The 14172-nt window shown below is 36.0% G+C and overlaps 1 protein-coding gene and 1 pseudogene across 1 annotated transcript in view; one reads left to right on the top strand and one right to left on the bottom strand.

The window, feature by feature from the left end:
- Positions 1–10346, bottom strand: part of LOC102988419 (60S ribosomal protein L12-like) — a 33547-nt pseudogene extending 23201 nt beyond the window's left edge.
- The window catches only part of ZFPM2 (zinc finger protein, FOG family member 2), a 478247-nt gene that overhangs the window by 438227 nt on the left and 25848 nt on the right, over positions 1–14172 (top strand). The window lies entirely within an intron of this gene.

The raw sequence follows: 14172 nt of genomic DNA, 5'->3' as shown, positions 1-14172 counted from the left end.
CATGGCTCACGGCCCCAGCCGCTCCGCGGCGTGTGGGATCCTCCCGGACCGGGGCACGAACCCGTGTCCCCTGCATCGGCAGGCGGATTCTCAACCACTGCGCCACCAGGGAAGCCCCCCACCCCTCTTTTATGAAGACAGGCTGAGCACTTTGAGGGAACAATCCAAATAATCTTTTACCCTCTGGGCTCCGCATTGCCTTGACCATAATGCGTGTTCCATGAATAGAGATTGAGTAAGTGTCTGAATAAATTAATGACGAAAATTATCTCTTAGTTGCCAGCTTATGTTTTGTGCTACCAAATGTGACCAGGTAATGCTGGCCTATAAATTACAAATTCAGGAATAGAGGAAGTCAGGTTGTGCTCTGCCAGGTTTTTTTCATCTTTCTAAATTACTTCTCTTTTTATAAGCTATAGAGAAGCTAAGGAAAATTCCGTTATGCTTCAAGAATGCGGGGTGGGCATTTTCACTTCTGTACTGCTAATGCCTATTTGGACTCAAGATGACTTGACCCACTGGTTGTATAAAATTATCTATTTCTCTGAATTCCCTTACCAGCCTTGGAGTATGACTTCCTCTCTAAATAACATATTTAACTCAGAAAAGTGCAAGGCAATGGAAGACAGGAAACTACAAATTTCAACAGTATGAACATTTTGCAAAAAGTTACAGGAAGTTTGATAGAATAACAATGATATCAAAAATATGAATTTTTTATTTGATCCCCAGCAAGAGAGGGGAAATTCAGTACATTTAGTATAAGGACTGAAGAAAATAAATGCAATGAAACTGACAGATATAGTATAGGAAAAGCATTTAAGAAATGCTTTGAACAAAAATGTGAGTAGTAGATTCTTTTAGTGCTACTGCCTTCCATAAAACACGTGTATTATATGTGTTAATACATAGCCCTTTGAAAGTCTCTTTGAAAATCACTTATGCTGCCATACATGTTCTTGACCTACTAAGAATATGTGTTCTGATAAAATTAAGTCCAAGATGGTGCAAGGTCTTAGGCTGAAATATTTAACTTTCCACACTTTGGTAAAATTTTTAATAGTCTGATTAGTGATAGCACACTGAATTTTTTTTTTGGAATGGAGATTTTAGTAACATGGGGTCCACAGAGTTAACACAAATCCTCCTCTCCAATAAAGACAGCCACCAAAGGTCCTGATTACAAGAGGGGGTCATAGCTCATTCTACTATCTATCCTTTCAAACCTTCATTTTGGTGTCACCTATATCATGTCAGACTGGCATAACTCCTTGTGAGTGGGCACAGTGCCAACATAACAGATGGCTCTGAGCTGGGCGTGCCAAGGGACCAGGATGTGCATCAAGTTCTACTATTAGAAGCGGAGTTTCTATCCAGGAGTGTTGTTCATATAAATATTTTTGCACATTTATAGTTTTTATTTTTTAAATTAATGCCCCAAACTGTGTTACACACACATACATACACATACAATTGCTTTAGAGTTTAAAAAATTAAATGCTTAACCAGATTTTGAATATAAACAAATCCAGACTTCATAGTATAGTGCTGATGACACGTGATGGAATATTTAACCTGAGGTCAGTGTTTCCAATCTAGCTACATTGATAAAATTTAGAAAATATTTATGAATAGTCTGTGTCATATTCATTTATTTATTGAACCAAATTTTTTTAAATACCTATTTAAATTTCTCTAAGTAAATGTATATGAAATATACATATTTAAAGAAAATATCTACTACAGCAAAAAGTTAAAAGATCACATCAGTCACAATGACTTTATTTCTCCTTTTTCGTAGCTTCACTTGCTCTATCCAGCTTAAAAAACTCAATCTGTGATCTAAAAAGCAAAGCAAAACAACAAAATCCCAACAATATAGGAGTCTGTGGAATTACAAATATATGTAAATCCCAAGAGTTTTGGTGTTTGCAGCGAATACCTATTTTCTGGATTCCTAGCATACAGAATATTAGCAAATGCAAATTTATTCCAAAAATGCAGCAGACAATAGAGGTCTGAAAGCTAAACAGGGCCAATCTTCCTTGGGAATAACGGTCTGAAATCAGTGACATAAATCACTCCCCAAAAGGCAACCAGGGCCAACAACAGAGTGGCAAACAAAATGTGCTTTCTAGGGCCAATGCCTTCTAGGACAATACTTCAAGCAGGTGATATTTTACAATCTGCCCTAGTTGAAGCTTCCAGGGAAGTCCTTGCCATTCCAGGTAAAATAATTATGAGAAGAGAGCAAACATTTTTGAAGCACCTATTCCCTGCTCATCTCTGTGCCATGTCCTTCATATAAAGTGATCTTATATAATAATCGTCTGAGAGTAGGCAGGATAATCCCCATTTTCCAGATGGGGAAATTGTGTTTTAGAGGGTTAAGTTAATTGCCCAAGGTCACACAGATGCTAAATATTCAGAGCTGACTTCCTCACCCAGATTTTTCTGATTTTAAAAATGTCGGTTCTTTGCTCTAAAGATGATCATCTTTGATGACCTAGCAAATGGAGCCAAACCAATAAGCAAACTTGGTGATTCATTATGGGTTTCGGGGTTGTTCTTCTTATCTAAAAGAAGGGGGTCACAAACATCATGATCCTAAGAGCAAGTGCAGACAACCTGTCCAGCAGCCAGTTAGCACTGAAGAGAAGCTTCTATTTAATTCAGAAGCCATATTGAACAGGAGCTGAATGGTAAGCTAATTACCTTCAGGGTCTGAAAATGGGAGGATGCAACTACTTGAGTAGGATACTTTATTGACCAAATTTTTAGCCTGTTGTCTTCTTTTGAGTCCTTTTAAGATTAATTGGTGAGTATCCAGGACTCCTTTTGATCTTCTAGAACTATAGGTATGAGATACAGGGAACAGACAGAAGTACAATTCTTTGCTCTCTGCTATAGGAGCCAAACTTTAAAATTGCAGGGTTTTGGTGATAAAGCTAGACCACATTTAAAATTATTTATCTTGAGGAAAGTATGGATTTTGTGAAAATATTTGAAGACTTAGGAAATACTATATATTTTTTTCACTAGAAATATGAATATAGCTGTAATATATATATTCACTAGAAAATAATCAAAATCAAATTATAACAAGAATGCATTTTCAGAAACAATGTTATGCTAAATCTACTCAGGATTTTTACAATCTTCTGATATTACTAATTGTAATATTAGTTAATAGATATACCTTTACAATACAATACCAATACAATAGAAGGTTAATAGATATACCTTTTCTATTACCCTTAATTGTTACTTTTTTCAATAATTCACTGAACCAATAATTTTTTTTTTAATTCACTGTTTGCTTTTTGAAAAAAAACAAAACAAAACAACTCACGGTCTTCCATGGATTCAAAGAATGTTGTAATAAGTTAGATTGTGCTCAAGAACATGAAAGGGGGTAACTGTTTCATCCTTACACCCTTGACTTATTTCTCTTGCAAAATGAAATGTGTTTTTTTATGATTTTTTTTTTCTTTTAGTTTCATGGTACACTGCTATACTTGATGCGATTTCAGGGTAATTTTATACAATTTTGTAAATGACTTAAGTGATGTAATGCACTGAGATACACTGAAAGGTGTTTTAAAATCTGTCATTTCCATTTAGAAGAAAACACTCCGAAGATTCAATAAGCATTTGAAGAGAAGTCAAATGTGTGCAGGGGAGTTTGATTTACCTGTCTCCACCTCTCTCCCTTTCCTTCCGGCTAACATGGGCTCTAGCTTTCAGAATTCATAAAGACCTTTGATTTTGAACAGCTGGTACTAAGTTCTGTGTAAAAGCAGAATTTTTACCGATTTCAGGAGCAACTAGGTGGTCAGTATACAAGGTGTCACTTATGTCCCTTCTGAACACAGTTGATGTGATGGTTATAGGCTTTGTTTTATTTTATTTTATTTTAACATGAAGCATCCTTTCTAGGTCCCTGAATCATTGAATACGGACTTTGCTATAAAAATCACAATACCTGTTATTTGGGGGTCTATATTTCTTAGTACTTTTGTAGTTAACCACTAGTACTTTCAAATTTACTAAAATAGCACCAATGCTAAGTTTAATCTAGTACATAAAGCAGGTTGTTTAGAATTCATATATCTTTTCTTTTTCTTTTTTTTTTCAAATCATTCAAGCCACTGTCAGTTTCCCCTTAATAAAGCTGATCTTCAGTTCTGCATTTAGCCACAGTATGCCAGTATGATTCACATTTTGATTCACCGTAAAATTCTAACTTTTCATATTATTTCATTCTAGAGTTCCAGTTGCTTTACTTAATAGATTGTCCGTTGATCTCATGGAGACAATTGCATTTTACTTTTCTAATGAAGCTTGTGTTATTATAGCCAAGTAAATGTTGCACCAAATGGTAGAAGAAATCCCAAAGGGAAGCATGCTTTTCTCCACAGAGGTTGGAAAAAGCAGCAGAATTCATTTTTGAGAGTTAGCAAGCAGTTTGTCCCTAAATGCCTACTTCATACCGTTATTTTATTTTGCATTCTGAGATATTTTGTAATGGTAAATGTATGTTCAAGGTTCTCTGAGTTATTTCTAACAACTAACCAGTTGAATAAGTTCATGCGGACTTTGTTCAGCAGGCAGAATTTACAATAGGAGCAAAAAGCATGCAGGATGGCTTCTTGTTTTCTGATGTTTTTGGCACACATTTTGGTCCTCTTATTTACGCTTTCATAATTTGTCACTGGCATTTCTGGAAATTAATTTTCAAGGGGCCTCATTGCAATTTATTTAACAATGAGTGAAAACGTCACCAAAATCTCAGTAGTTGAACTGAATGTGAAAGAAGTCAGTGGTTTAAAATTATATTCTATTCTGTGTGTTGTATTTATCTTTAAGGCATTTATCGACACAGTTTTATCTAGTTTGAGTAAAAGAAGGGATTGAAGATGAAGTGTAGAACATGGAGGGGGAAAGAGGAAGTCTAATCCATAGATAGAAACTTGGAAGATTTGATCTGTAGTCATAACCAGCATTGATTTATGAACAGTCCTGTTTTTTGTTAACCATTAATGTCAGAACTCAAAGCTTTATAACCTCTCACTCATCTTTGTTCCCTCCCCAAATTTTACTTGTACATACAATTAAATGTTATCTGTTGAGATCAGCTTGATTCCTCACAATCAAAAGTGATAGCAAGGATGATGCTTTACTGCTAGGATGACATGAATAAATAGCTTGAGTTCCCTCCTGTAGGCAACGGAGAGCCATTCAAAGATTTTAATTGAAGGTGGGAACAGGATCGAGTTTGTGCATTAGCCATGCATTCATGCAAAAGTGTGGAGGACAGATTGGAAAAGCGTAAGACAGGAGGTAGGGAGATTAACCATTGTGAAATAGATTTGATGGGGTCTGAACTGGGTGAGCATCACTGGGGGAGGAAAAGGGGAGAGAGATTTGAAAGATACCTTGGATGCAGAATTGTCAGGATTTAATGATGGACTGGCTATGAAGAGTGAGGACAATGAGAAATCTAGTGATTCCAGGATTTTGAGAAGATAATCAGACTCACTCAGGAAAATCCATTTCTCAGGCCTATAAATCTGATCAGAAGATGAACACTAGGCCTTTACAGATTGTCAATGTTGTCAGTCATCTTCTCAGACCAAATTCCTGGCTCATTGTAAATGTGTGGCTGAAATCAGCCATTGTGCCAAGAGCTCAGATACTGCCCTAAAGAGCTTAGAAATAATGGATTTTCTTGATGGGTGATAGTTTAGAAAGTAATCAAGCAATTATGAAATGATCAATAGGAAAAATACTAATAAAAGTAATTCGTATCGGAGAAGCCTATTCCACCACAAATGAAACTTGGCCTCTGTTGTTATGACAGAGCAGCTATTTACAGGGATTTGAATATCCAGACACAGATACAATGATTATGAGCATAGTGCATATCTGTGGTTTTAAAGCTGTGGGGATGGGAGGGGGGCAATCTGGAATACAAACCGGTGTAAAGATCTCAAGAGATGTACAATGTACTTCTCCTTCTGTTTACAAAGCATGATTTGATTTTACGTACCGTCCTGTATAGTGCCTTTAAAATTATGAAATGAGAACCGTAGCCAGCAATGCATGCAAAATATTCATTCATTGTTGTAAACTACAAAAATTTTGCTTTTATGCAAAGAGAATGCCATTGTAGAATTTTAAAAGGCATAGAAATAAAAGGCTCAGGATTGGAGTGATTTAAACAAACTCACTAGAATATAGTAGATGATTAAAATACAATCTATAATTACATTACACTGGTATCAGGTAAGGATAAAAGCCTATAAATACACTGGGGCCAGGGTAAGCATAAAAAATGAAACAGTTATTTGAATAATCTGAGATCAAGTTGCAGTAATTAAAAACGAATGTATTATTAAAATGAAGGAATTAGGTTACAACACTCCTTATATGAAAATATTATTGTGACAGACTGAAATAAGTTGGAAATGATTTTGATTAAAAAATGGGTAAAGGAATGTAATAACTTTCACTGGGGAAAAATAGACAATCAGGGAATATCAAAAAAAAATTTTGGCTGACAGATGAGAGACTAAGAGAGGCTAGCTGTTCAAATGCTTTTTGATATCTTAAACTTCCAACAGTTAAGCTTCTGTTGCTATTTTATTAAAAGATTTAATTTCTCAAATCATTCAAAGGTTCCAATTTCTTTCCAAAATTTTTCCAAACTCCCTTTCTCTTTGCTTTTATAAAAGCAATATTTTTATAGTTTACAACAATGAAAATATTTTGCATGCATTGCTGGCTACGGTTCTTATTTAGCGATTTTAAAGTCATTATACAGGATGGTATATAAAATTAAATTGTGTTCTGAAAACAGAAGTTCTCTCCTCTCTCTCTCTCTCTCTCTCTCTCTCTCTCTCTATATATATATATATATATATACATATATATTCACATTTATGTTTATATTTATGTAAATAGTTTTTTCCTGCAAAAATGTACACAGGCCTGGGGAGAGGGGAAGGCTGTTTTTGATTACTTTAACATTTCTTATAGGATGTTATTTTGAGGGAAGTATGAACATTTTGATTTACCTTAGCGTACACATCGCCAGTTAAATATGCAATTGCTTATATCATTTATTGAGGAAAAACTTACCTTAATGAGGGAACATACACACACATCCGTGTCCTCCTTCTGCTTAAGGGTGACATTTCATTTGCATTGTATTCAAGGATTCATACATTCATCTTCCATTATTATTTGCAGACACTGCACAGTTAAATCCATGTGTATTATCCAAAAAATAAAATCATCTCCTAGATCTAACAATATCAATACCACCACGTCCCGGGAAAGTAGGAACATCTATTCAAAGCAGAATGGATTTTTAACGATTTATGAAGAGATGCTCCCCAAAAGAAGGTGGCATAATGTTTTTCTTAAATATTTTTACGATTACATGGGGGAGTTTAGTTACTAAAGCGAGAGAACATATTTTACATAAATTACTCCCCCAAATTTCATACAATTAACTAATTTTTAAATCTAGTAGAACAAAAAGATGCTATGAATACCTGTTAATCCCTTTATACCTTGTTAGTGGATAGACAGGACTCCTGTTACTTCTCCACTGTTTTAAACCCAGAAATGTATAAATATTTCTAGAACCACAGAAGCATCTCTTTATTAATTCACTAAGGTAATTCACTACCTCTTTCCCTCCCTTACAATATCATTAGTCATTTACAAGATGTAGAATTTGAAAGAGTGATGTTATATCCACACTGCACATTTGAATTACACCCCCATCATCAAGGCTCCCTCCCAAAGGGATAAGGATCTTTTGTTGAAGCTGACAATTATGAGACTTTGTCTGTGTTTGTTAAACTGATGACTTGTGTTCTCTTTAACTAGTTGAGGGGCTGCATAACAAAGAGCTTTGCAGTGAGACAGCTTCGGTTCTAGTCCCATAATTTAGAATCTCTTTAAGTGTGAATTATTCAACTCTTTAAACCTTTATCTCAATGAATATAATGATACCACTAACCTCAGTAAGCTATCTGGAGAAAAAAATGAGATGTCATAGTAAGGGTTTAACAACTAGTAACGCATCAAGTTATGAGCTACATGTTAATCCTACAGCAGTTCTATACTGGAAGACAAGTTACTCTAATGTGAAAAACAAAACACACACACACACTGGCAGTGTGACCTTTGACATGCCACCTAACTCCTTGGAGCTCTATTCTCTTCATCTCTAACAGGAGGTCTAGAAGCCCTCCACGTTTCCTACCAGTCATAAATATTTACAATCTTATGAGCAACATTCAATGGAGTAAGATCAATACATGCTAGGGATGTCTTATCTAATATCTTTTATTTGGGAAGATGAGGGGAAAAAACCCAGGTTTCTTTCTCCAAGGATAGTTTGTCATCTATTGGGCTTTTCATGTTTTCAGTGGATTTTTATATTGCTTTACTTTACAGCCTCTGAAAAACAGATTCAGCCACAAAGGAAACGTGGTCATTTATGAAGCACATATTACTTTGTGCTGAGCTAGGTTTAGCTACTCATGCGATTCAAGATAAAAATCAGGATCTATCATGAGTTTATTTCAGCCACCCTTTTCCTTTGATTCACTCTCTGATCCGCCCCCCCCCCCCCGCCTGCGTATAACTTCCCACTATAGGATACTTCAGAGAGTCAGATAAATGACTCTCTGATGTATGATAAATAGAAGAATGATAAATTCTTCTCTAGAGTAAGAATTCTGTCTTTTTCTTCTCTCTTTGCCTTCCCTCTCCTCTCCTCTTTCTTTGGGAGGTCAGAGAAGGGGGGGAATCCATGTTTCTGACTCTATTGCCATTTTCCTTATGTGAGAACTTTGTTGGTTCTCAAAGATTAAAATCCAAAAATGAGTCTCAGTCTTGAGCTCTTATTTTTATACTGTATCTTCTTTGCCTGTCTTTTCCTCTTATCACTACTTATAAAACATTACCACAGTGTGTCCTTAGCCTGACCCTCCCTCTGTTGAAATCCTTTTAAAGCCTTAATTATATCCTGTCTTGACGTTTTCAGTTCCTTCTTCAGCAATCTTCCACTCCCTAAAATTTTGGCTATACTGAACACTTCAACTAGATCATTCTGTGGGACCCTTTGTGTACAGGAAAAAAATGTCATAACTTCAACAATTTATCTCCTTCTTTTACTTTCATTTTTAATAGAGATATAAAGAAAGATAACTTAATATGCTGTACCTCCCTTACTTGTATTAAGAAAAATTTATTGAAAAAAACGGTTGATTCCCTTTTTTTCTCCCCAAATTCCACCTTCATTTTGTTTCCCTTTTTCTTTATATTTTAATTTTTATCAGGCTGTAGGTAGAAGAGGTAGAAGGTTGATCTTTTAACTATCCTTAATCTAGGAAGTTTAGAGCTGAAAGAGTGGTTCATGAAAATATTGGAAAGAATTACATCAGGGATTTGCAGAATTCTAACAGCTTTCCTTTAATCATCTTCTAGGTGCCCGTAACAGGGCTTCCCTCCCAAGTGCCCTATAACAGTTTCCTTACGGAATTGACTTTGCAGGCCAGTTCTTTGCAGAGAGATGAGCCATTCAGACGATGCATTGTTGCACCACACAGAGAGTACGTCTTCAAACTTACAAATACTTACAAAAAAACAAGAGGGAGAAGATATTGGGTATTGATCTCAAAGAAGATAGGTGAACACAGACTAGAGCCATGGAACTTTCTGCTCAAAAATATATGTCCAACTCCTATTAAAATGGCAGCTCATGTCCAAGGATCTCTCTGTTCTTGCGAGTGAAAATGAGATCACATAGTAAATGTTTAAGAAATGTTAAACAATAAGCCGTAGTTTCGGTTAGGCTTTTCAGTTCATAACTAGACCATAGAGGATACTTTATTACCTAAAGTTAACCTAAGTTAACTTTTCCATTCTCCTGAATAATATCTGAATGATATCTTGGCTACTTTAAACCATTAAACCAAAAAGCCCCATTTAGAAATTCAAGACCAAATGCAATTGTAAAGCAAAAGCAATCGAAAGAACATTAAAAAAAAAAACCCATTCAGATGATAAGGAAGATGTGACTCAGAGACATAGGTAGATGTGGTGAATTTAAGTGAATACCACTCAGGTCAGAAAGTCAGTCGTAAAGCAACACCCATCTCCATGGCCTTCCTCTCAGAACCCATTTCCAGATCGTTCTCGGACTCAGTGCTTTGCTTACTCCCGGCCTCCCTGTAATGCAAACGCTCAAGAGTGAAATGTATTTCTTACCTGGGCATTGGTAAACAAAGCGAAATATTTCGATGTAACAGTTGTGACGTCATCCAAGTCCATTTTTCTGATGAACTTCTTGATGAGCGGCACTTTTGAGTGTAATATGCTGCACTTCTCTCTGCACTAAACCGCACCCTGATTTCAGTGCCCGACGTGCGGTGTCATACATGAGGACAGCCTCCATGAGGATCATCCCTCCATAGCCTCCTCCTTGTTCTCTTTTTTCTTTTACTTGAGACTCATACCTAAAGGTGACCGATGAAAGATGATATAAAACATGACTATCTCTTACCAAATCCTGTCACAACCGAGTCCAACTAAGAAGGATCAGTGAAACACTGAGAATCAAGACTTCTATTCGTAAAGGCACTGATAACAGTACATTTTTCTATAGCCGAATGACACTAGTCTGGGGATATTTGCATCTCTTTGGGGAGAAAGACAATGCATTTTATTATTAATCTTACTGAAAACAATTGATACACTCTTGAACATAGCATTGACCCTTTTGTGCAAATTAATGCACAGTAAAATTTATCATTCCAAGCTGTACAATAAAAATGGAACAGAACGCCATACAGTCTTAGAAAAATCATTTGGCTCTGGTTTTATCATCACACGAGCAAAAATTTGAGATTTTGCAGCTCATTCCCCTAAGATCACCCACTCATCTGCAACAGCCTTGGCAGGAGGCCACCCTGCCTTCCACACAGCCCTTCCTAACTTGACTGTCAAGGGCCGACCTTGAAGGATGGATTTTCAAAGCACTGGGCAGAGCCACAACTCCCTTTCTCTTTGTAGAGTTACAGTGATGTGTAGCCCCATTTCATCCTTTGAAATGATACGATGTGCTATTATGTTGACAGAGCTCATTTTTAATTTCTTCGTTTTATTAATGCTAATATAATTTGTAAGAAATGATAAATGTTCTTCAATGGTAATAAGATTATATGGGAGCTAGATTGTACATATTCTAGAAATACATGTTTTAAGTATTAACAGATCTTACAAGTGATGGTGGGATGCAACATGATGTTTATTATGAAAACACAATAAACCCACTGAGTTTCAAACCCACCCAGTGGATTTCAAACCCACTCTCCACTCAGTTTAATGGGACTTTGCCTAGAAATTCAACAGTTGAAACCGTTAGAGTTTAAGCCTCAGTGTTAAGCAGCTCTACGATTGGGACTCTGATCCAGGACTTCCACTTAAGAATGACAAGGACTGAGAATATCGTATGACCATGGGTACCTTTGCCATATGCAAGGCCAAATTAAAATCAAGTGAAAAAAAGCACTCAGTGACAGAATGATAGTAAGAGGTAGGAGAAGGTGAGTATAGAAGGACTTATGAGGACACTTAGGTAAAATTCCTTACACTCTTTTTCACTAGAGGGAAAGAAATACTGCTAGTTATTACTGCTAGTAATGGTGAGTGGGAAATAACTAAGACTTAAAGTTTGAAAGCTCAGAGCAAAGTTTTCTCCTAATTGGTGGAGGAGAAGGCAGGCAAGAGGAAAGGAGAAAAAGAACATAAGGACATCATTTCAGACAGATATTCTACAGGGTTATTTCGTTTTGGGGTTTTTTTTTTTCCCCAGGTTTATTTAGTTTTACACATATAATCACCTTTACCATTCAAAGCTGTTTTTTTTTTCTTTGTTAGCACAAACACATAATTCCCCATAACATTCAGAGGCAATACATGTGTCTCAGTAATCAGCAAATAGCTATTCAAAGAGTTTTATTATAGGACTTTAAAACATCCATGATGAAGATTATAAACCCGTTCAAAAATAAGTCCTTCACGTACTTCATTTTAGAAAGTGAGGTGCTAATAAAGCACAGTAATGACAGTTGTCTTCTTTTAAGCAGGGAATTCATTTGGTGAGTTTACATTATACTTCAGGAACACAGATTCTTTTCCTGTTTCGTAGGGGAAGGTTACAACTTTATGCTTTGTTATCTCGACACAGACACGCGAGTTGAATTCAGTGCCATTTAGATGAGCATCAGACAGCCTATAAATTACCACAAAGTTGTTTATTCAATTAACAGAAATCTTTGGAGATTATAAAGCTTGTTATATCAACTTCACATTTAGGATAAAATAGAATTAAGTAAATAAAGCCTATCTTTTCTCCTGGCGGGGCTCTTAGAATGCACCGAGCGCCATCTGCTGGTAATTAGTTTTTCAAGATTATTTTCTTACCAAAACTCCAGTGCAAATGAAGACCAGGTACACATACATCAAAATAGAGATACGTGAAGAAAAGCAAAGGGTATCCATGCACTATAAATAACCCTCATTTCACATGAAAGCATTCTATTATAGTCCGTCATATAATAATTCTAAAATTTGCCTTAGGATAGAGATCCAGCAACACTTCAAGTAAGAAGTAAGCTGAGTTTCCATATTTTAGAATAGACCGTCATGAAAGTTTTAGACCTAGAAGCAATAACCATTAAGGTTTTCCGTGTTCACGTAAATCATGACATGAACATATCCATCTGGTGCGAAAAAATTTAAAACTTTAAAAATAAGCAAATAAAACACCATAGTACCACTTCATACTGTATATTTGGAAGCAGTTAATGAATGTAAAAGCTTAATCTTAGTCATCTTTAACATTAAATTATAAGTTAAATTATGTTACAGCATCTTTGTTAATTTTGTAAGACATTATAAATCAACATACTTAAACACGTTCACTCTTACTCCGTATCTTATTAATTTAAAAAAAATCTGTGACCAAAGAATCTAAATATCTTGACAAAAGCCTCAAAGGTAGGATAAGAAGGAAATATAGTACTTCTAGAAAGAATTCTACTTCACACAGTGTTTTTGAAGATTTTTGTGTTAAAACCTATGTCAGATCTTTGTTCTGATACTTGATGCCTCTGAAATTCAAGGAACATAGAAACATGCGCTTTTGCCTCCATTTCAGGTCCTCCATAACCCATGCAGAGAAGTAGACCCACTGTTCCCCGTGAACTTTGTCTCCAAACCAGGCACAATGAGACCCAGGTGCATGAGTGTCCATTTCCACCATTCCTATGGAAGCAATTATTAGTTCTGTTACATTTAACAGTAGATTGTAAAGAAAGATAATTACCTACAGGAAAGCTCTTAGAAAAATGAAATAAAAATGTAAACATTATTTTAAATTATGTTATAATAAGAAAATCTGACAGAAATTGTTATCCCCAGAATTTGAACCTTAATAACAGGAATTGGTCATTGTACATCATAATGTATAGCCTGTCAGTAGATTTATTGAGATCTTACGGAGGAATAACATGTTCTCTATAAAGGAAAAATTTTTTAAAAAAGAACATCCTCTGGGCAGCAAAAGGATATGAAAAAGCATAGTGTGTATGTGTATGTGCATGTGTGTGTGTAATTTTAAAATATCAACATGAGGGCAGTTTGTGTGTTGAAGACCATCTTTTTTTTAAATAAATAATATATTTTTGAAGAGAAAGTTAGAGTAACCATACTTTGAGAAAGCATGGAATGATGTTAGCCATTCGGAGAGAGGTCTCCAGAAAAACACAGTGTGAAGGAATTTAACCCCTTTTCCTAGTTTCTTCCTTCCATGGATGCATCTGGTCAGCACCTGAGGGACAGGATTTCTTCTGAGAACAAGGAGTTTTTGACCATTCGAACCCACTGTTATTGAAACCCATCTTCTGGGAGGAGACTTCAGGCAGAGCATCCCTAAGTGCTTGTGGCACTAGATCATGGAAGCCCTCCATCTGTGGTGCAGACAGAGGACCACAAATGCAGGGCCCCCCGCCAGCTCCTTGGCACTTCTGCCCCTTCATCTACCTGGCCCTGCAGGGGCCTGTCAGCCCTGCAACACCCCTTCAG

The sequence above is a fragment of the Physeter macrocephalus genome, chromosome 15 (genome assembly GCF_002837175.3).
Source record: "Physeter macrocephalus isolate SW-GA chromosome 15, ASM283717v5, whole genome shotgun sequence".
Lineage (NCBI taxonomy): Eukaryota > Metazoa > Chordata > Mammalia > Artiodactyla > Physeteridae > Physeter > Physeter macrocephalus.
This window is presented reverse-complemented; position numbering and strand designations above follow the sequence as displayed.